This window comes from Antechinus flavipes, chromosome X (assembly GCF_016432865.1).
Source record: "Antechinus flavipes isolate AdamAnt ecotype Samford, QLD, Australia chromosome X, AdamAnt_v2, whole genome shotgun sequence".
Lineage (NCBI taxonomy): Eukaryota > Metazoa > Chordata > Mammalia > Dasyuromorphia > Dasyuridae > Antechinus > Antechinus flavipes.
Genome location: NC_067404.1, coordinates 3,228,814 through 3,251,568, shown reverse-complemented (window position 1 = coordinate 3,251,568; position 22,755 = coordinate 3,228,814). Strand labels below are relative to the sequence as shown.

General features: G+C 39.7%; 1 protein-coding gene and 1 pseudogene across 1 annotated transcript in view; both read right to left on the bottom strand.

Annotated features, from left to right (window-relative positions):
* Positions 1 to 20,880, bottom strand: part of LOC127542976 (ubiquitin-conjugating enzyme E2 K-like) — a 43,656-nt pseudogene extending 22,776 nt beyond the window's left edge.
* Positions 1 to 22,755, bottom strand: part of LOC127542777 (synaptonemal complex central element protein 1-like) — a gene marked incomplete at its 5' end in the record, with an annotated part of 96,545 nt that overhangs the window by 11,533 nt on the left and 62,257 nt on the right. The gene's annotated exons all lie outside the window — the stretch shown is intronic.

Below are 22,755 nucleotides of genomic sequence, written 5' to 3'. Positions count from 1 at the left end.
TGTGGTATATGAATGTTATGGAATATTATTGTTCTGTAAGAAATGACCAGCAGGATGAATACAGAGAGGACTGGCGCGAACTTACATGAACTGATGCTAAGTGAAATGAGCAGAACCAGGAGATCATTATACACTTCGACAACGATATTGTATGAGGACATATTTTGATGGAAGTGGATTTCTTTGACAAAGAGACCTAACTGAGTTTCAATTGATAAATGACGGACAAAAGCAGCTACACCCAAAGAAAGAACACTGGGAAACAAATGTGAACTATCTGCATTTTTGTTTTTCTTCCCGGGTTATTTATACCTTCTGAATCCAATTCTCCCTGTGCAACAAGAGAACTGTTCGGTTCTGCAAACATATATTGTATCTAGGATATACTGCAACATATCCAACATATAAAGGACTGCTTGCCATCTAGGGGAGGGGTTGGAAGGAGGGAGGGGAAAAATATCAGAACAGAAACGAGTGCAAGGGATAATGTTGTAAAAAAAATTACCCTGGCATGGATTCTGTCAATATAAAGTAATTATTAAATAAAAATTAAAAAAAAAAAAGAAATCTTCATCTGAAAGCAGTCTGTTCTTATCCTTTGACCATTTATCCACTGATGAATGACATTCTTATAAATTTGACTCCATTTTCTATATATTTGAGAAATGAGGATGTTATTAGTAGGTATATTTTCCATAAAAAGTGTCTTCCAGTTTTCTGTTTTCCTTCTCATCATGTTTGTATTGATTTTGTTTGTGTCAAAACCTTTTCATTGACTTTCATCAAAATAACCCATTTTATATCATATAATGCTCTTTATCTCTTGTTTGGTCCTGAATTCTTCCCTTCTCTACAGATCTGCCAGCTAAACTACAGCAGGCTTTCCTAATTAGTTTATGGTACCAATTTTTATATCTAAATCATATACCCATTTTAACTTTCTGTTGGTATACAGTGTAGGTAATAAGGTTCTACCTAAACTGTGTCACAGTTTTCAAAGTTTTTCCAGAAGATTTTGTAGACTAGGGAGTTCTTGTCATTTAACAAACACTGAATTACTATGGTTACTTATTCCTGTATCTTGTGTACCTAAATCTATTCCATTGATTCACTATTACTCCATTCCTTAATTAGTACCAGATAGTTTTGATGATTACCACTTTATAATACAGTTTGAGATCTGGTAAGATTAGGTAAGATTCACTGCCTTGTCAGTTTTTTCCCCCACTAATTTCTTTAATAAATACTCTTGAACTTGTGTTTTTCCAGACAAATTTTGTTATGCTTTTTTCTACCTCTATAAAATAATTTTGGTAGGTTAACTGGACGTGGCACTTAATTACAAAACTATAGATACTTCAGTATAAATTATTTGAGGCAGAATTGGCATTTTTATTATATTGCCTTAACCTTTCCATGACATGCATTTGATATTGTTCCAATTGCTTAAATCTGACTTTATTTATGTAAAAAAAGTATTTTCTGTTCATATACTTCCTGAATTTGTCCTGGCAGGTAGACGCCTAAGTATTTTATAATATCTGCAATTATTTTCAATGGGATTTTTTTTTCTTGCTGCTGGGCTTTGCTGGTTATATATAGAAATATTAATGGTTTACATGGGTTTATTTTATATCCTGCAATTTTGCTAAAGTTGTTAATTATATCACCTTGCTTTTAGTTTGTTCTTTAGGATATTCTAGATATAATATCTGCAGAATGAAAGTTTTGTTTCCTCATTGCCTATTCTAATTCCTTCAATTTCTTTTTCTTCTCTTATTGCTAGAGTAAACATATCTAGTACAATATTGAATAACAGTCATGATAATGGGCATCCTTGCTTCATTCCTGATCTTATCCCCATTATAGAAAATGCTCGATGATGGTTTTAGATATTTTAAAGAAAGCCCCATTTATTCCTTTCAGCTCTAGTGCTGGTCTTAAAAGATTAGGTTGGGGAAAAGGTCTTTGGTCATACATTGTTAGAGCTAGGAGAATTCTTATATAAAAATATGGAGCTTCCCTGATTATGCCACCCCCTTCAAACAAGTACCTTTCTTAGGCAAGATCAGCTATTAAGTGAATCAATCAATCGATCAGAACCAAAATAGAAAAAGGTTTATCTGTCTTTTGGAATCAACCAACAACACTGCCTTAAGGGATTTGATTTTGCCTTTTGGAAACTGTAGGAAAGCTAGGAGACATCCTAACAAAAAGATGGAAATTCCTTCTGTTTGGAAATAGAAAAGAAGGATCAAAGTCAAAGTAAGCTGAGACAGGAAGTATTAGAACTGGATCAATCAAAACAAGAAAGAGATAAAAGGACTGAGCTCTGGCAGAGAAGGAGAATATAAAAAATGGACACTGAGCATCTCAGAAGACCCAGGCTGGTGACAGTAACGTACCCACCACTTTAGTACTAAGGGCTCAAGAAGAGATCTTTTCCTTCCCCAACTTTTCCTCTTAACACCTTCTAGTAATAGACATTGTAGTAATCTGCTTTTTAGTTACACAAAGGATTCTAGTAATTTCAGTTTTACTTCCAATACAAAGAGGTCAGGGGTAAAATAGAGACAGGTAGAAATGACATTTTATGTACAGAGACCAACCTCTGTCTCTAACCTAAAATGTTTCATCTAAAAGCAATTCCTTAATTCTGCAGAAGAGGGAAATGAGGCAGGGCATTATATTATCACTTTCATAACAAGCTCATGGTTCTCAGAGATCACAGAGTGTCAGAGCTGAAAGGGACTTTCAATCCAGAAAGTCACCGCACCAGGAGAACCTGTGACTATATATAAACTGACCACATTAGAAGAGTCCTCAACATACACACAGAACTAGGAGGGTCTTTAGAATAATGAATATCACTGCTGGAAGGGTATTTGCCTAAATTCACACACTTTATGCTAGAGATCTTCTCAGTAAAGAACTGGAACTGAGATCTATTGTTATAGTAGCTAGACAAGTTTAATCTTTCAAAGCTAAGTAAGGCCAAACTTTTCTTTGCTCCATCTGATCTCTGACAGAATCTTATGTGTTTGGGGGACAAAAGCAGATCTTTAGTAATACCTGAATTAAAAAAGCAAAAAGGAATTCTTCTCATGCCAAGTAGCACGCAAATGATCATATATAACTCCAGCAGAGCTCACCCCCTGCCACTGTATGAGTGATTGCTACTAGCTGCTTTAGCTTAATCCCTGCAAATTATAATTTAGTTGAGTCATTTAATGAATGTAAATGTGAAAGTATAAACAGTTATGGAAGACCTCTGTATCAAAAAGCCCAACCATGATATTTCCCTGGCTTGTTAAAAGGCAGAGAGTTGAATGAGGTTCTTATACTTTTTCCAATGGAAAGCAAGATGAAGCCAGCCAGCCCATCTTTGGTGAAATATATCCTTTGCAAAGGTAAATTTTAGTGTCCAGCACAGAAGCAGTAATTGGTTCCAGTCACAGTTTACATTGTGACTGGTTTTGGCCAAGGATATTTGGAATCCTGAGTTGAGGACATTCAGGCTCCCTCTTTATCAGGAGTTCATTATGATCCCTCGGAAGGAGGAAGGAGGGAGACATCTTCAGAGTATCAGGTAGGAGCAGATCTAAATCACCAGGGGCTACAAAGTATCAGGACATACCCACATGTGTACATACAGGCACTGTGTATATTGTACATATTGACAGAGAACAAAGATATATCTAGAGATGCAGAGGTAGAGAAAGGCAGAACCAGGGTCAGAGAAAAGGAAATATAGATGCTGACTGCAGAGCAGTATGCATAAGAAAACTTATAAAGCAAGCAGCTGTTCCGATGAGACATGCATCAAGGAAGGGAACAAACATCATATCAGTCACTCTTGTGACCTTACTGACGTACCCCTTTAGCCGGGGAGAAGAAAAGGAGGTCCAACAAGTCATTCCTCAGAGTCATACATGTACTAAGCCTCAGAAGCAGCATTTGAACCCAGGGTCTCTGACTCCACAGAAGCTGAAGTTCTTTCCAGAATACAATTTGGCCTCCCAGAGTAGTTTTTATCAGGAAGCCCTGGTTTCCCCAGCAGACATCAGAATTTGGCTTTTAATTGTCCACAAAGTAAGGGTAAAACCCTTTAAACTTGCATGTGACCCATCAGGATAATAAATGTAACAATATAGGACAGCTTTTATTTTTATCTGGTGACAAATTCAAAGTACAAAAAATTTGTACTTGATCACAGTACCTGGCATATACATAGCAGGCACTTAATAAATGCTTGTTGGATTGGCTGGTTCCATAACAATTAAGACAACTCTTCTTTCCTCTCCAGTGATCTTCTCTTTCTCCCCAGGATCCATCAATTCCCTTTGGATCAGAAGAATTCACCTGTCTCCCTCTGTTGGAGTCCACCTCCCACTTTATTACTCTGAGGTCACTATATTGGCATGATGATGTTTGGGAGTTGCTCATCAATGAGACTATAGTCATAGAAGTGAATATAGACAGACTTTCACTTGCAAACTTTGTCAGTCTTCTATTGAATGTTATGTTTCCATTTCCAAGTTTCTATGCAACTCTAGGCTTTTCATCAGGAATAATGGGAAAAAAAAGGAATAATGGGAAATTCATCATTTCAATATAAATCCATGATTTCACCTATGAGATTATACACTGTCTTAGTGGCTAAATTATTTTGTTTATAAGTTATGATATTCTTTGCATTCTAGAATATATTTAAAATTCTTGACTCTTTTAGGGAAAAGTGTGGAAATCCTACGTATTCCCACTTGTGAATGCTGATCAGTTAGGGAATGGAAGAATAAGTTATGTTATATTAATGTAATGGAAAATTATTGTTCTATAAGATATGATGAGGACGCTGATTTCAGAAAAGCCTGGAAGTGACTTACATGAACTGATGCTAAATGAAGTGAGCACAAGCAAAAGAATATTGTAAACAGATAAAACAAGATTATGTGATGGCCAACTATGATGCACTAGGTTCTTTGTAATAATAAGGTGATTCAAGGCAATTCTAATATACTCGTGATGAAAGGGGCGATCAACAGCCAAATAGAGGGCCATGGAGACTGAATGTGGATCACATCATAGTATTTTCTTTTTGTTGTTGCTTCCTTGCTTGTTTTTTTTTCTCACTCTCAATTTTTCCCTTTTGATCTGATTTTTCATTTTTTTTCACTTTTTCAATCATGTTTATTTACAAGTTAGAAAATTTAAGATCAAAAATAAAATAGAAGCACATTATGTTGACTAGATATATTGCCATACCCACAACTGTCTAAAATTTATCATGGTATTTTCATTTTAAAAAATTATTTCTAACCTAAATTTTGAGCTATGCCTAATTGAGAAATGTGTTGCTGGGTTGAAATTTTTAAAAATGATCTACTACTTTCTGGGATTGTCAAACTACAATAAAAGGTATTGGACTGAAATGAATTCACATCCATTTTTTTTTTTTTACTCTTTGCTTTCAATCAAAATCAATGAATGCTCCAAGAATGCAAATATAATACATGTTTATTGGTTTTAAAAAACATGATTTTCAGTAATTTTATCTAATCCATTCTGAATATTCTAATGTTATGGTTAACCTACTTCTATATACCCACATACTTCTCTCCTCAAGTGACCCTACAATACAATACACATACACTTCAAAAACACTCAATTTAAATAATTGTAGGACTTGTTACTCAAGGTCTCAGCACCTTGAATCTTTGAATCTTCAATCTAGCTGCCCCATTAGAAGCCTGGATCATGATCCTAAGGGGAGGGTTCTCTTTTACTGATACTCCTAGACAACATGTCCCCAAAATCCTCCTTCTCTGTAGGCTGAGAAGCCAACCAGTCACAGTGTGCTTCACAGAGCAACAGCTTATGTAAAGGAAGTAGCTAGTGTTCCATTAACATTATTTCTATTCCCATTCTCACAATACCACCAAAGTCACAAGCATCCCATATACCTATGGGGCAGAGAACCACCCTAACCAAGAAATGTAGAACTTACATGCAGGTTTTTGAGTCCTAGTACATCAAACTCTTACCTACAAGATCCTTTATACTTGGGAGTCTCTCTAGAAACTCAGGCTCCATTTTGTGTCCTAGGCACAAGCAGCAACATGGATGTCTACCTTGGATCACTAAATCACATACAATGTAATTTTACCTTTATTCTAAATTCCTCATGGATTGTTTCCCTAAATGCCTCACCTGGCCAGCTTCTGTGACCATGGATTTTCTAGAGCACTACAAATACAAGTAGAGTACAGGAGCCTGCTCTACCAAATCAGGTATCAGACCTCTGACCTTGGTCCCTAGTTAAGGTAACTGCAAAATACTCTATTCAACTTTCAGTTTAGTGTGGGATTCCCAGAATGACTTTTGTTTTCTTACAATGCTACACCTAAATACCCACGATGAGACCTGGGTTGTGATAGTGTCCCTGAAAGATTCACACTCAAACCATCTCCAAATCAAGCAAAGGCATTTATTTGGGCATTTACTGGATTAAGGGGTGATGTACCCTACAAACCTCCTCCCTAAGGGAGAGGGGCCACCCAGCAGAGTGAGATGAGGGTTTATATAGAGAAGAAAAAGTAAGTAAAAAAAAATTAGGAGAAGTGGACAGAGCAGGAAAATTGGATGACCTCAGAGATTCTGCAAATTGTTGGACAATTTCCGGTAAGGTATGCATGGGAAATGCCCCTGTGATTGAATTATGGTATGCATGGAAAAAACATAAAAGACCCTTTTATTCTGGGGCTGGGGCAGCACCTCCATATACATGGAAAAGCTAAAGGGTCCTTTTGGTCCAGTTAAGTTCCTGAGAGAAAGTGTCAGGATTACTGGGCTGGGGCAGATGCTATGACTTTATCATTTTCCTCTCAAAGAACTGGGACCCAAATTCATTTGGGGCAAGGGATGAAGGTCTCATCTGACAAAACTGCTTCAAGCTGATAAGGGTGGAGATGGATGTGAATTGCACCCAAGCAGCATCCAAAGGTGAGATGTCCCTTGCAGAGGCTGAGGTATGCGTTGATATCCCTCCTGCAAGGCCATGTGAAACCTGATTGAGGCAAGTTTGGAAGACACAAATCTTATTAAAATGCAAAGGCTATATATCAAAAGCAAAATAACAATTAGGAAAGTTTCACTAGAGAGGACAATAGATCCCCAGAAGCTTGTCCCCAAACCCTTTGAAAGGAGCTTCTGATGAAGTTCAAGCATGCAACTGTCCTTAAGAAATGGGTCAGCTGTAGCTCAGCTTGATGGGAATTGTTGAGACTCCCTATAAAGGCAAGATGTCTAGTCAAGGGATATTTATAGATCTTTGAGGGATTGGGAGTTGTCCTGGATGATTTCTTCCGATGCTTTGATAAGATTAGCAATGATATCATTATGCTCCAAATAGCCAACATATAGGACAAAGATGGTCATCGCTCTATCCTAAAAGCCATCAAAAATAGCCATGGTGGTAAATCTTGGAGACAGTCACTGGATGGGGTTAGATTGATTAGGAAATGCTGGCAGGTGGACATTAAACTTTAGAGCCAACTAGTATAAGGAGTCATGAGTAGATCAATATGAAATTATATCCATGCTGGATGAAATTAAAAAGGGAGATGTTGGGGTTACAGTACTATTAACAATTGATGATCAAAACCATTCCATTTGTAATAAGAATATGCTCAGTTTTCATGGTACCATTAGACATAATGAGATTTACAGAATTCTTGGCAGCAGTGAAACAACGGTTGGTGTTGATGAAGGGGCTCCACAAGAGTCAGAAAATTGGCAGTCTATGGAGGGTGAATGGTCACCTGTTGGAAACATCTAAGAAAATTGAATGTACTAAAATTCTCTTCTCCATTCCCCACTGAAAACCTTTCTGATTTACCTTAAGTAATCAATAGAATAATGGATAGGTCCCATAAATACTTGTATCAATACCAAATTATTCTTACATCATTTTGATATATTTAAGGACTTTGTTTCATACAAACGTGTGTATTTATGCAAATATGTATATATACATAAACACAAATATATACATACATGTAAACATATACACATACATATATGCATATACACACATATAATAACAGGTAGAAGACTAGGTCAAGTACTCCTTTATCTGACTATTTAATAAAATAGTATAAAAAGCAATTTGCCAGAAATTTGGTAGGAACAATGACTATCGCACCAATGATCAAATTATGTTACAAATTCATACATGAATTAGATGTAAAAGGGCAATCAAGAGCAAATTAGAGGAACAAGAAGCAAATCACTTTTTATATCTATGTGTAAGAGAACAGGTTATGACAAAACACGCAACAGAGAGAATCACAAAAAATATGCTTCTATAAAGTTGAAATGCTTTTGCACAAATAGATCAAATATAGTTAAAACCAAGAAGGAAACACTTAATTGAGGAAAAACATCTTTGTAGCAAAATTCTCTAAGGACTGGTTCATATGCAACATGTAGAAGGAACTGATTTCAGTTCCCAAGATTAAGAGCCATTCTGCAATAGGTCAAAGAATAGGAACAAGGATTTTTTGAAGAAAGAAATCCAAGCTATCAATATGACACAATGCACCAAATCTCTCATAAAGAGGAAAGTGCACATCAAAACAATTTTCTTCTTTAAGCCTCTAAATCATATAAATAAAAAGGTTCAGGGACAATTCTCCATTTTTGTTTGGAAACAAGGAATTTGGAAAGTCCCTTTGACCAGGTGCTGATTGTAACCAGAACAAAGTCTAACTATACCATTAAAAAACATCAAGCATAAGACAATATGGAGAAGGGGAAAGGTAGAGTTCCTAACTTAAAAATCTTACAAAAAAGCATGTTGAAATCTTACAAAAAAGAATGTTGAAAAACATCTTTAGAGGTAACTGAAAAAAAATGCTTCTAAAGGGGGGGGGGAATACATTTAAAAGTGAATTATTTTGTAAATGGAGAGATCTTTGTAAATAAAATAATTACTCCTTATTTTGCTATGTAAGTTGATAAGTGGAATTTTATAATAATAAAATATGTTTCTATTCCTATAATTTCCATTCCCTTTGATCTTCAAGGCAAGATATTACAATAAATATTGGTGTGTGTGTGTGTGTGTGTGTGTGTGTGTGTGTGTGTAAAGGAAAAACATTTTCTAAGCTGCTTCCTCTCTCGGAAGCTCCAAGTCCAAGGGAAGGGTGGGAGGAAGGGACGCAGAAAGAAAGAAGGGGAAACGTATATCTGAAGTGTCCCCAAAGGCTTCTCCCTTCTGGTCTGCACCTCACCCAAATACAATCTACGACACCCTCCCATCCACCAATCTCACAGCCCTGCAGACAGAGCCCTGTGCAGGCAGGGGAAGCCCCGGAGGAAGGCACATTCAGATTCACACACGTACATAAGCCTCCACCCTCACCCACGCAGACACACACACACAGATGAGTCGACCTTCATACACAACGCACACAAAACCAAAGGTGTTGATACCCCCAGGACCTTCCCCCCACCCTTCCGCAAATTCTCCTGAGCACTAAGAGAAGCCAACTGGGGAGGGAGGAGGTTCATGAAAAGGCGGGGGTGGGGAAGAGAGAGAGAAGAGAAAGAAGGGGCTGAGGCAGGAGTAGGGTTGGGGGCGCTTACCTTTCACAGCCGCTTAGGCATTAGCAGGACCCTCGGTATCGGTCAGTCTGGAAAGAGGACGAGGGGTATGGAGACCTTCAAATGCTCTCGTCCCTGCACATCCTCACACAGAGGAGATTTACATTTAATAGAAGGTGGGAGGAAGCAGACGCTGTGACATCATCGCAGGGCGGTGCTAGTCTCCCAGAGAGAGGGGGAAGGGAGGAGGGAGAGGAAGGAACTTTGTGACATCAGGCTCAGAGCAGTGGAAGCGCCCCCACCCCCCAAATCATTTCTCTCAGTCCCCATCGCTCAGCCTGCTTAGGAGAGAGAGCCATAGGGCATCTTCCATCTGGAAGTGGGCCCGGCGCTGACCAGGGTCCTGGTTTCCTGAGGCCAGGGTGCTAAGCTTGGGGTTGAGGGGCACCTTAAGGTGTTTGAGGGGTGACCCGTTTACAGAAACTGAGAGGGGAGGACACCGAGGGGAAGGAGGATGTGAAGGGAAGGGTGGATGACATTGAGAGTTACAGGCACAGGTGATATTTGGGCTACTGTCCTTAAGGCAGTAGAAAACAAAAGCTGTATGAAGTTCCAGACAAGGAAGGCTTCCCAATCATAAAGCTCTCTAAGCATGCTCTGGAGACACCTGACACTCTTGTTTCACCTAGGGAGACTTCTTTTGGGAAAACAGAGAAGGGATTCTCAGCAAAATACAACAACTTGCTGAAGGTCTTTAACCAGGAGCTACCTCCTAGTTTTGTTGCCCCGTAAATGTTTTTCTGGGGATATCACCTCCATCGAAAAGGAATTCAGTTGGTTTCCTCAAAAGGCATCAATAAACATAAAAATCAATAAACAGTAAATGGCTAAGTTACCTATGGATATCCAAAGGTCAAGTTTACACAAAGTAAACATGGGAAAATATATAGAAGGATCTCCATTGCAATCTGCACTCCTGCAACAGGACTAGGGCTCTTTGCCAATGGCAGAGATTGTAAAGAATGACATCACATTCTGCTCTCTGGAGTTTATGTTTGAAAATACATTACAGTTTGTCTCCATGCAGACACCTGGCAAATATCCCAGAGGTGCCATAGATGCCAGCCCTGCTGAAATGGGAACAACATCTGGAAAGGGAATCTGGGCTGCTCAGCATTGAGGCAGGTCCAAGTCTGGGGGAAGTCAGGGGGAGGGAATCAATATCAAAGGCCTCATTGTGGAAAGCCTAAGACCTGAGTCTAGCAACATCACACACATACCTCTCTAAGCCCATTGGCCCTTCCATGATTTAGATGACACAAAAATCAAGAGCTTTCATCCCAATTCAATAGTGAGAGCAGTAGAAATGGTTAGGGTTAGGGTTAGGGTGTGTGTGGTAGTTAGGATAACTTGAAGGTTTACCTGTTTTTTTCATCCTTCATATCTCAAGCTAGTGTGTATACCATATAAATTCAGATTTATAGAAATAAGAAGCATTTCTCAATTGGTATGTAGTCAAAGGATATTAACAGGCAGTTTTTAGCTAATCAAAGCTATTTAGATTCATATGAAACAAAATGGTCTAAATAACTACTGATGAAAGAAATGTAAATTAAAACAAGTCTGAGCTACTCCCTCATACTTGCCAGATTGGCAAATATGATAGAAAAGGAAAGTGACAAATGTTGGAGGGGATTTGGGGAAATTAAAACATTAATTTACTATTGGTGAAGTTGTACACTAATTTAACCATTCTCGAGAGCATTTGGGAACTATGCCCAAAAGGCTATAAAACCATACATAACTTAACCAATACTAGGTATGTATTTGAAAGGGATAGAAAGCTTTCAGAGAAGAAAGGGGAAAGGAACCATATTTTCAAAAATAAATTTAACAGCTCTTTTTATAGTGGTAAAGGACTGGAAATTGAGGCTATATCCATCAATTACAGAATGATTGAAAACATTGTATATTAATGTATTGGAATACTATCGTGCTTTAGGAAATGAACATTATGTTCTCGGAGGAAACATGGAAAGACTTACATGAACTGATACAAATTCAAATGAGCAAAACCAGAACACTGTATACTAACAGCAATATTATATGATGATCTATCATGAAAAACTTAGCTATTCTCAGCAATACAATAATCCAAGTTAGTTCTGTAGGATTATTAATAAAAGGTGCTCTTCATCAACAAAGAAAGAACTGATGGACCGTACAAATTAAAGATATTTTTTCCTTTATTTTTCTTGGGTTTTTCTCTGTTTTCTTTTACAGAATGATTTACATGGAAATGTGTTTTGCATGACTGCACATGTATAAACCATATCAAATTGCTGGCCTTCTCAATTTGAGGAAGAGAGAATTTGAAATTCAAAATTTTGTGGTTAAAAAGTTAAAAAATTTAAATGTTATCAGGGAAAAAGTATTAAGTTTTTCTTTTCTTTTTGGTAAAACTGAGAGGTTAATCAGTGGAAAAGCTTAGGTAAATAACACAGAATCAAACAAATAAAATAGTGTTTAATAAATCCAGCAGTAGGCTCAGGTCAGTGAAAAGGGTATGTGGGTTGGGACAGAAGAAGACATACAGTTTGCTTAAAAAAAGATAAGATAAGGGAAAAGCAATTTGCCAGAAATCTGACAGGACAGGAACAACAAATACCACCTGTAAAGTTAAACTACAAAGAGACACATGAATTAAGTGTAAAAGGGGCAACAACAGCAAATTAGAGGAGTATGGAGGAATTTACTTTTCACATCTATGGATAGGGGAAGATGTCATGATAGAAAACATAGAGAAGATCACAGACAATAAAATGAATAATTCTGCTTCTATGAAGCTAAAATGTTTTTGCCCAGATTAAATACAGTTAGAATGAGAAGGGTAATAGTTAAATGAGGAAAAACATCTTTGCAGGAAACTTCTCTAAGGATTGGTAGTCAGGCAAGACATGGAAGGAACTGATTCCGGTTTCCAAGATTAAGAGCCCCTTCGCAATAAGTGAAAGAATAGGGATTTTTCAAAGGATGTAATGCAACCTATCAAGAGCCCTATAACAAAATACTCCAATTTCCTCATAAGGAGATAACTGAAACTAAAACAATTCTCTTCTTATAGTCTGTAAATCATACAGATTCACTGGGTCAGGGATAGTCTCTCTTTTTGTTCCAAAATGAGGAACATGGAAACATTGCATTTACTAGGTGATGGTTGGAACCAGAAGAAAAACAAAATTAAAGAAGCTCAAACAAAAGAGAACACATGGAGAATAGGATGGGATGAATTCCTATACTGTTTCCTCTGTCCCTAGCTCCAAGACTGAACGAAGGATGGAAAAGTCCACCTGAGATGGGGTGAGAAGAAGTGTCCCTAAAGGCTTCTCCCTGTTGGCCTCCATCTTTCCACAACCCACCATACTGACTGCCCCCCAAACCTAAACATTCAAAGAGAGACCTGGGCAGGCAAGAAGCACCAGGGAGGAGCAGACCTGGAGGAGGAGGTCCACACAGGTAAACACATGGACCCAAACACCCATACATAAGCACACATATGGTCCTATCTAAAATAAAGCAGAGGCATAAAAAAGGTATTAATATTCATGACAACCTCCATTCATGCCCACATCTATCCATTCAGTAATTAAAACAAACTAATTTGGTGGGGGGAGGGGAGGTTCAGGATAAGGTTGAAGAGGGGACAGAAGAGAATAAAATAAGGGGAATGAGGGAGGTGGGGCAGGATGGGGAATACCAGGAGAGAGGGCTTACCTCACACGTCTAAGCAGATAAGTGCAGGAACTTCTGTATCTGTCAGGCAGGGGTGGGGGTCTTTGTGATGGCTGATGTAAAGGGGAGGGGGGCTGGGGGTAGGCAAATTTCCAGCTGCACACAGATCCCTTCCAGACTCAAGAGGGAAAGGGAAATCCCTCTTCCTCCTCCATCTCTGACAGAGAAGACTGCCAGCAGGGCTGGTCTCCACCTAGAGAAAAAGGAGGAGGGAGAAGAGAGGGGAGGGGGCTATATTCTGGCAGGCCCAGGGCACTGGAAAGCCACCCCCCATCATTTCTCTCAACTCCCATCTCCCAGCCTGGTGAGGGGAGGGTGTCAGAATGCATCTTCTACTTGCAAAAGGGCCTGGAGTTGAGCAGGGTTGCAGGTTCCTAAGGGCAATTGCTGGGGCTGGTTCGGGGTAGTTATGGAGCTCAGCATGTGGACCACAGGGATAGCAGGGAGGCAGAGGATCTGTAGGCTCCACAGAAGGGAAGAGCCCAGTAGCTACAATAGCCCCAGAGTAGAGGAGGAAGAGGATGGTCTGGGAGAGGGGCTGAGCTCACTCTCCTTTCTCCAAGAAGTAGGAGACAAAAGCAATCAATGGGCTGGGAGAGACATGTATGCATGTCTGCCCCGGCCATGTCTGAACTGGAGGAAACTGGAGGTAATTGCTGTTGGGCAATTCCCACATGGTATAAAGAAAAAGGCAGACAGAAGCTTGAGGATCCTCTCAGGATCCAGGATGCTATCTTACCCACAAGGAGCATCGATGAGGGGACCCAGCAGACCTCAGGGGGTCCAGGCATCTAACCAGGAGCCCCTAGAGGCTCTCAGAAACTTACCTCAAGAATGGAGACCTGAGGTGACTCAGTACACACAATAAATACAGGAAAAAGATGTTGAAGGGTCCAAGGTCAGTCCAAAAACTGTCTCCTATGTCATCCCTGACCCAAGAAGCTGAGGAGACAAATGACCATGTCCTGCTACTTGGTTGACAGAGAAGAAGCCATATCAGAGATTCACTAGTAGGTGAATCCAAGGGAAAGGGTGAGCAACCAAGTCCAGAGGCTGTGCTCCAGGAAAAGTGAAAATACAGCCACAGACTAAGACAAAACTTGGAGCAAAAATGTACTAGAAGAGGGCTGGTCTGAGCTAGGAATGATATTTGTTAAATACCTAGCCAGTTTTGAACAAAACTTTACAATGTCAAATCAGGAAAGCCCAAAGCTCAAAGTAAAATTAAGCCTAGGCTATACAAAAATCAGATAGTGAGGGAGACTCTAGATATATCTTTGTATAAGCAGTAGAGTTGATTCTCTAATCTGGCTCCTCCAACTCTTTGTCCCACTATTCTAGCCATTGGACCACGGCCTCCACCCCAAGCCACGCCTCTCCTTCAAGTCTCTTATGTGTGTTCTCTACCTGCTGCCTCACTTCCCTCTTCATCCAGTCCTTACCTTAAACCACCAAATGAATCCAGAGGATCATAGACTTAAATCTCCAGCTCAAGGCACCCTCAGTCCACCTTGTCCAATCCCCTTATGCTACAGAGGAAACTGAAGCCCAGGGAAGTAAAGGGGCTTGTCTTACATCTCACTTAGGCTCAGAGATCTGGAAGCAACATTCAAGGTCAATTAGTCAGGACTTTTCCTTTTACAGAGGAAAAAACTGAAGCCCTGAGTGGTGCTGGGAGGTGTCTGAGGTCACACTTCCAGGGAGTGTCCACAGCCAGTAAGGTAGGATGTGAAATCAGATTTTCCTATCTCAGATTTCAGCAGTGTGTCTATGAGATTGTGCTGCCTCTTTAATTCCCATATCACTAGACAACCCTCATCTGTAGAAGACTGGAAGGATGAGAAGTAAGTTTATTTTTTTAAATGTTAAAAGTCATTCCCTAAAAGGATCCAGTTTCACCACATGAACATTTGACACCATTCTTGTTCACATCCTATTCTCCCTCTAAGGTGAGAAGATCTTATCTCAGACTTACCTTTTGCTGAAATACATTTTCAAGGTTTTACATGCCATCTAAGCTTAGATGAGATATCATCAAAGATAAATAATATCACTTCAGCACCAAAGACCCTGGAAAGCTCTATGAAGCATGCTCTCTGTAAGCCACCTACTCTAGTAACACTCACCTAGGCATCAGAGGGAACCAGTGGGAACATGGCAGCACAACCACAGGCAGCTGGGTGGCTCAGTGGATTGAGTGCTGAACCTGAAGTCAGGAGGGCTCATCTTCAGGAGTTCAAATCTGGCCTCAGACACTTATTAGTTGTGTAATTCTGTGCAAATCACTTAACACTCTTTGCCTCAGTTACTTATCTGGAAAATAAGTTGGAGAGGGAAAAGGCAAACCGCTCTAATATCTTTCCCAGGAAAATCCCAAATGGGGTGACAGAGTCAGATACAACTGAACAATGACTCAAAATTGTCAGATGTGCCCTGACCCACACTGATCATCTGTCATCCCCACAGACAACAATGAATCCTGTATCATCATCAAAGAAAAAAGATAGATCCACTATGAAAAGAAGCTCACTTTCCTGAAAACCCCATTTTTCCTACAGCTGCTGTGCTATATTAATAGAATAATGAAAGGCATGGCCCAAAATGTCATTTCATTTCCATTTCCCAATCTGAAAATGTTTGACAGTGAATTGGTAAAGGGCTGGCGCTAAATTCATTTCACTTCCAAGTCCTATGGGCGAGAACTGATGTCTACCATTGTTTCTCCACTGGATTTGATCCATGCCTCTTTCTTCCCTATTAAAACAGCAATTAATTTGCAAAAAAAGTTGACAAAACTTCTCTTACAGCCCCAAGGTCATCTTTTTATACTTCTCTAATTAACTCTCTCTCCCACTCACCACAATGGTTCTTCAAAAATTTTCATCCTCCTCAAAACTCCCATGACTCCTTCCCACAACATGTCCCCACCTTCTCTGCTGAGAACCTTGCCTCACATTTTACTGAAAATATGGAGGTCATTCCCTGAGAGCTTCCTCTTATTCCCTCCTCTTCCACTCATATCACTTGGATGTTCTCTGCCATTGTCTCCTCTGCCCTGTCTCACACAGAGAAATGGGCTTACTCCTTAGTGAGCCAAATTCCTGGATACCTGCATAAGTGGTCCCCTTCCAATCCATTTCCTCCAGCAGACTACTCCCTCTTTCATCCAGTTGTCTCACTTCAATATCTTCCTGTGTACTGGATACTTCCCTCTACTTACAAACATGTCCATCTCTCCCCCACTCTTAAAAACTTCTCTGCCTAGATCCATTTCTCCCCTCTGATCATCATCCCATACAACACATCTCTTTTGGGATGAAACTTCTTTAAAAGACCATTTACAAAAATCACTTCTATATGCTTAACTCTTCTTCATTCTCTACTGACTATCTTATGCCCTCAAATTCATCCTGTGATTTCACTGTAATTCAGCTGTTTGTATCTTGTTTTCCCCATTAGATCTGAGACCTTTAAGAAAAGATATAGTCTTTGGCTTTTCTTTTTCTTCCCAAAGCCTGGCACTTTGTAGGCACTTTATGAATTTGACTAAATTACTAAATGACTAATTATTTGACTAAATAACTGACACATCATACTTTTCTTCATCTTCAGTCTTTCTCTTCCAACTGGACCAACCATCCAGGACCTCATCACTTAGTACAGTTCTGTGCATATAGTAAGAGCTCAACAAATGCTTTTTTCCTGAATTCATTCATTTATGGCTGGGACAGAACAGGGATCTCTTTAAATAGGAGATGGGTTTGGGGTCCATAGTAATCAGAAGCCTCCACCAGTTTATCTCTGGTAAAATTTGAAAGACATTGTCAAAAACATCAAGAAAATGCAAGTGGATGTGTTGCCATGGCCACCCTTTCCCTGACTATTTGGCAAATAATAAAAAGAGTGCTTGGGAATAGTCCTTCAGGACATGCTTTGCTTCCTTCAGAGTATTGACATGTTCAGAGTGGTGGCCATTGCCTTTCAAAGGCAGTTGAGGGAGAAAGGGGTGCAGAATATGGCAAGCAAATCAATATATCATTCCCACCTTGTCCAATGTCTCCCCACAGACCCAGATAGAGACAACCCCCTGCCCTGAACCCCAGAACCTTGGCAAGACCAGGCCTTTTTAAGCCACCAGCCTTGCTTTCAGCCTGGCTGGCTCAGGTATCATGGAGGGGAGAAATCATTGGAAAGACAGAGCCCACCTTCCTCATCTGTATCAGAAACAATGGCTGCCCAATTGTTCCAATGCACACAAAACCACAGCAAAGTCTTGCAGTGACAGCATTCTCTAGCCCAGCCAGTCTTCTTCCTTCTCTCACAACCATCAGGGGGAAGTATGTCCCATAGAGAAAGGGCCAGCAGCTCCAGTAAACTTCCAACCAGGTGCAACTCACAGGGTATGGAGGGCAAGCTAGCTGAAGAAATAAAGCAACCTGGGAAGGGACAGGAAGCAGTCCAGGCTTCACTTTACTTTAGGATTCTCTCAATCGATCTGGGATGGGTGTTTCTGAATCAAGTTTACTCTTTTTGCAAGATCCACCCATTGCTCTAATCCCTGACTTCTGTCTGATCCATTTGACAAGGACCCACCCTCTATACACTTGAAGAAGCTGCAAGGGATCCTGGAGAAAACTCAGGGTAGACATCCTTCATCTCCTCATGCTTGGACTACTTCAGTAACTGCTGGGTTGACTTTCTATCATAGAACTCTGCCCACTGTAGTCTGTCCTCCATGCAGCTGCCAGAGTGATCTTCCCAACACCTTGTCACACCTGCCACCCCAAGATGTCCTAATAGCTCCCATTCACCTAAAGGAATAAATATGAAATCCTCTGTTTGGCATTCAAAGCCCATTATAAGGTGCTCCCATCTGTGCATTCCTCCCATACCTACACTCTCCCTGCAGACAGCCTGTTCTGCAGTGACCCCCCTCCTCCTAACAGTTATTTACCCTGGACACTCCATCCCTCATTCCTGGCCATTTTCAAAGGCTGCCCCTCCTCCCTGCAATATTCTCCCTCTTCATATCTGCCTCTTGTTTTCCCTGACTTATTTCAGGTCCCATTTAGAATCCCACTTTCTACAAGAAGCCTTTTCCTGGCCTCCTTACCTCTAGAGCTCTTGTTCTCTTGTTTATTTCCAATTTATCCTCTCTGTGGTTTGTTGGTACTACAGCTGTTTGTACATTGTCTTCCCTAGTAGAATGTGAGATCTTTGAGAAAAGAGAATGTCGTTTGCTGTGCTTTTTTTTTTATTCCTTAGTGCCTGGCATTTAGTAAGTCCTTCATAAATATTTGTTGAAAGAATAACTGAGACACCATAATTTTCTTCCTCTTTTGATCTCATGAATTTTAGCCTCTTGACCATCCAGTTCATCTTATCAAGATATTCTCCAGCTCATTAATGTTTCCTCAGTAGACTAAAGGCTCCTGTCTTTTGCATCTACTTGCAACTACAACAATAATCACAGTGTCTATCATATAGAGAGTGCTTAGAATTTTGTTTTTGATTAATAATATTAAGGGTTTATATAATAGTGATTTCTCCATTGCCAGATACTACTATTTCTATAATCTGAAAAATAGTCACAGAGAAGTTGACTTGACAACTCCAGCATCTCAAATTCTCATCCCATTGCATTTTTATGATATTCTTGAAATTGCCTTTCAATATTTTCCAGAGAATAACTGGGGGGAGCTATTGATTACTGAACAGTACCAAACCCATCTTCCATTCACATACTTCTGACTAGACACACTAATTAATAAAAACAAATAGAATAAGGAGAAAACAGTCTGGCAGAAATTTGATAAATCCTCAACATCTCACACCAAATATAAAATTAAAGTACAAATGTATATATGAACTAGATGCAAAAAGGTAATCAATATCAAATTAGAGGAGCAAGTAGAAAATGACTTGTCACATCTGTATATAAGGGAAGAGGTTATGACAGAAGAAGCAACAGAGAAAACCACAGAAAATAAAATGGATTAATTGTACTTCTATAAAGTGAAGTGTTTGGGGGTAAATAGATCTAATCCAGTTAAAACCAGAAGGGAAACACATAATTGAGGAAAAACATTTTTGTAACAAAGTTCTCTGAGGACTGGCACATATGCAACACATAGAAAGAACTGATTCCAAGAGTAAGTTTCCAAGATTAAGAACCATTCTTCAACAGGTCAAAGAATATGAACAGGACGTTTTCAAACAAAGAAATCCAAGCTATCTATATGAGAAAATGCAACATCTCTCAAAAGGAGATTAAACAATTCCTGTCAGGCACTAAATCATAGAAAGAAGAAGGTTCAGGAACAATTCTCCAATTTTGTTCTGAAACAAGGTACTTGGAAAGTCCCCTTCATCAGGTGCTAGTTGTAACCAGAACAAAATATAATTATATCATTACATTAAAGGATACTAAACAAAAAAGACAATAAAGACAATATGGAGAAGGGGAGGGGAAGAGTTCCTAACTTAAAATCTTACAAAAAAGAATGTTGAAAATTATCTTTACACTTAATTGAAAAAAAATGCTTCTAAGGGGGAGAAAAAAATTTAAAGGTGAATAATTTTGTAAAAGGGAGATATGTAGAAATAAAATAACCATTTCTTATTTTTCTATATAAGCTTATATTTTTGTAACTGAGATTTTATTACAATAAAATATGCTGATATTCCTATAATTTCCATTTCCATTCATCTTCAAAACAAGATATTACAATAAATTTTGGGTAATAAAATATTTTCAAAAAAATTTAAGCTGTCTCCTCTCATTCCAGCTCCAAGGCCAAGCCAAGGATGAGAGGAAGGAAGGCAGAAAGAAAGGTTGGAAAAATCCATTTGAGGAGTGGTTTGAAGGATGCCTCAAAGGCTTCTCCCTGCTTGGTTTTCACTGCACCTCAGACCATTACACAACAGCCCCACCCCCAACCAACTAATCCTCCAAATGTAGCCCTGGGAAGTCCAGGAGGAGCAGCTACATAGAGATTCCTACAGGTTCGTACACTCCCTCCCATACCCACGCAGACATTCTCACACAGAGATTATCCTACGGACATACACAACATACTCAAAAACAAAGGTGTGGATACTCTCAGGACCTTCCACCCACCTTCCACACATCCTCCTGGGCAGAGAAAGAAGCCAATTAGGGAGGAGAGAGGTTTATGAAAAGACGGCAGGTAGAGGGAAGAAAAAAGAAAAGATGGAGAAAAAAGGAGGGGCTGACGCAGGAGCAGGGGAGGGGACTCTTACCTCTCTCACAACCTCTTAGGCACTAGCAAGATTCTTCGGATTCGTCAATCTGGAAGATGGGGATAATGGAGAGGAGGGGTCTCAAGGAGGGAGGGAAGAGAAGTGAACGGGGGGCAGGCAGACTTTCAACTGTTCTTGTCTCCACACATCCTCACACTGAGACAAAGGAGACTTACATTTAATAGAAGTTGGGAGGGAGCAGTCATTGTGACGTCACTAAAGGCGGGGCTTGTCTCCTCCCAGAGCAAAGGAGGAAGGAAGAGCAAAAAGAGGAAGGGGTTCTGTGATGTCAAGCATAGAGCAATGGGATTTCTGTCCCAATCATTTCTCTTGGCTCCTATCCCCCAGAATGGCTGGGGCGGGGGGGACACAGTGCATCTTCCACCTGGAAGTGGACCCAGCGCTGACCACGGTCCTACGTTCCTGAGGCCAGGCCGCTAAGGAGGAGATCGAGGGAAGGGTGTCCTGGGCATCTGTAAACCACCAGCCCTTCAATGGGCCTTGGATTTTTTTCTATCAGTTCCAGGGCAGAGGAGGAAAAGGGTAGTCTGGGGAAGGGACGACTTTCAACCTCTTCCTTTCTTCAGGCAGGAAACAAAGACCAGAACGGGTGAGGATGGAAACGGGCGCATCCAAGCATGCACAGGCGTCTGTTCCTGCCGTGTCTTTTGAAGGATTAAGCCCTATATGATACAAACAAACCCTCCAGAGTGTGGTCGAGGGGAAGCCACATCCTTTTGTGTGGCTCAGTCTCCTCTACTAAGTGACTCCATAAATTTCCTTTTAAAACTACTTCAAATTTGAGCCTTTTTTCTCCCCAACACTTGCTGCCCTGCTACTGGTGAATTGCCATAGTGCATAGATAACAGGAATTGGAGTCACAAGGCTCAGACTGAAGTTCTGCCTTACTCATTATGTGACCATAGGCAAGCCACTAAAACTCTCTAAACCTCAATTTTCATATCTGTAAAATGGTGGGTGATGGTTATAATAATACCTATGCTAAGTAAATTACAGAGTGATTGTGAGATTCAAAGAAGATCTTTCCAAAGTGCCTTTGAAATTGACAAAATAAAGAAGTGTTATTATCAACTCTTATTAGTATTAATTCTTCATCTTTTTGTGCGTGTGTGTGGAGCATGCTTTTCTCCTATTGATTCTCTGCTGGTGGTGGAACCACGATTGGAGAATAAAATCAGAGAGCGGCCTGAGCTCTCCCCTAAACCCCTCCATATACTTTTAAATAATGACTCTAAAGAATAGAATTCTGGGAAGATGGAAAAGTAGTCAGAAAATTCTAAGCTCTGCAGATTTCCCAAAACAAAATGACACTTCATTTGAAGATAGAGTGATAAACAAACAAAACAAAACAAAACAAAAACAAAAAAACAACAAACAAAAGGTTTGGGTTAGAACACTGGTCCTCCTTGGACAACCAGAAAAGATCAGAAGAAAAAATTGCAGGATGCAGGTATAGCCTTATGAAGTACAAATGCCTCCTGGCTAACTCTCACTAAACAGCTGTTGAAGTACATGAACAAAGGGAAAGGGAAAGGTGTTATGGGGGAAATTATCTCACATAAAAGAGGCAAAGAAAGATTTTACATCGAAGGGGAAGAGGGAGAGGGAAAGAGGGGTGAGTGAACTTTGCTCTCATTGGTGCTGGTTCAAAGAGAGACTGATATACACACTCAAGTGAGTATAGAAATCTACCTTAACTTACAGGAAAAAAGGGAAAGTGGTGGATAAGAAAGGGAGGGAAGATAGGTGGACTAAATAATCAGAAACAAAGCACTTTTGAGGATTGACAGAGTGGAAGGAGAAAGATAAGAGAACAGGGGAATGCATAAAATTGAAAGAAATCATAACAATGAAAAATATTTGAAACCATTTTCTCTACTAAAAGATCTCATTTCTGAAACATAGAGAACTGAGTCAAATTTATACAAATAGGAGCTGTTCTCTAATTGATAAATGTGAAGTTTCCAGATGAAGTATCCAAAGCTATTTATAGCCATAAAAAAACTCTCTAGCTCTTTATTATTTGAAGAAATGCAAATTAATACAATTCTGACATACTATTTCATATCTATC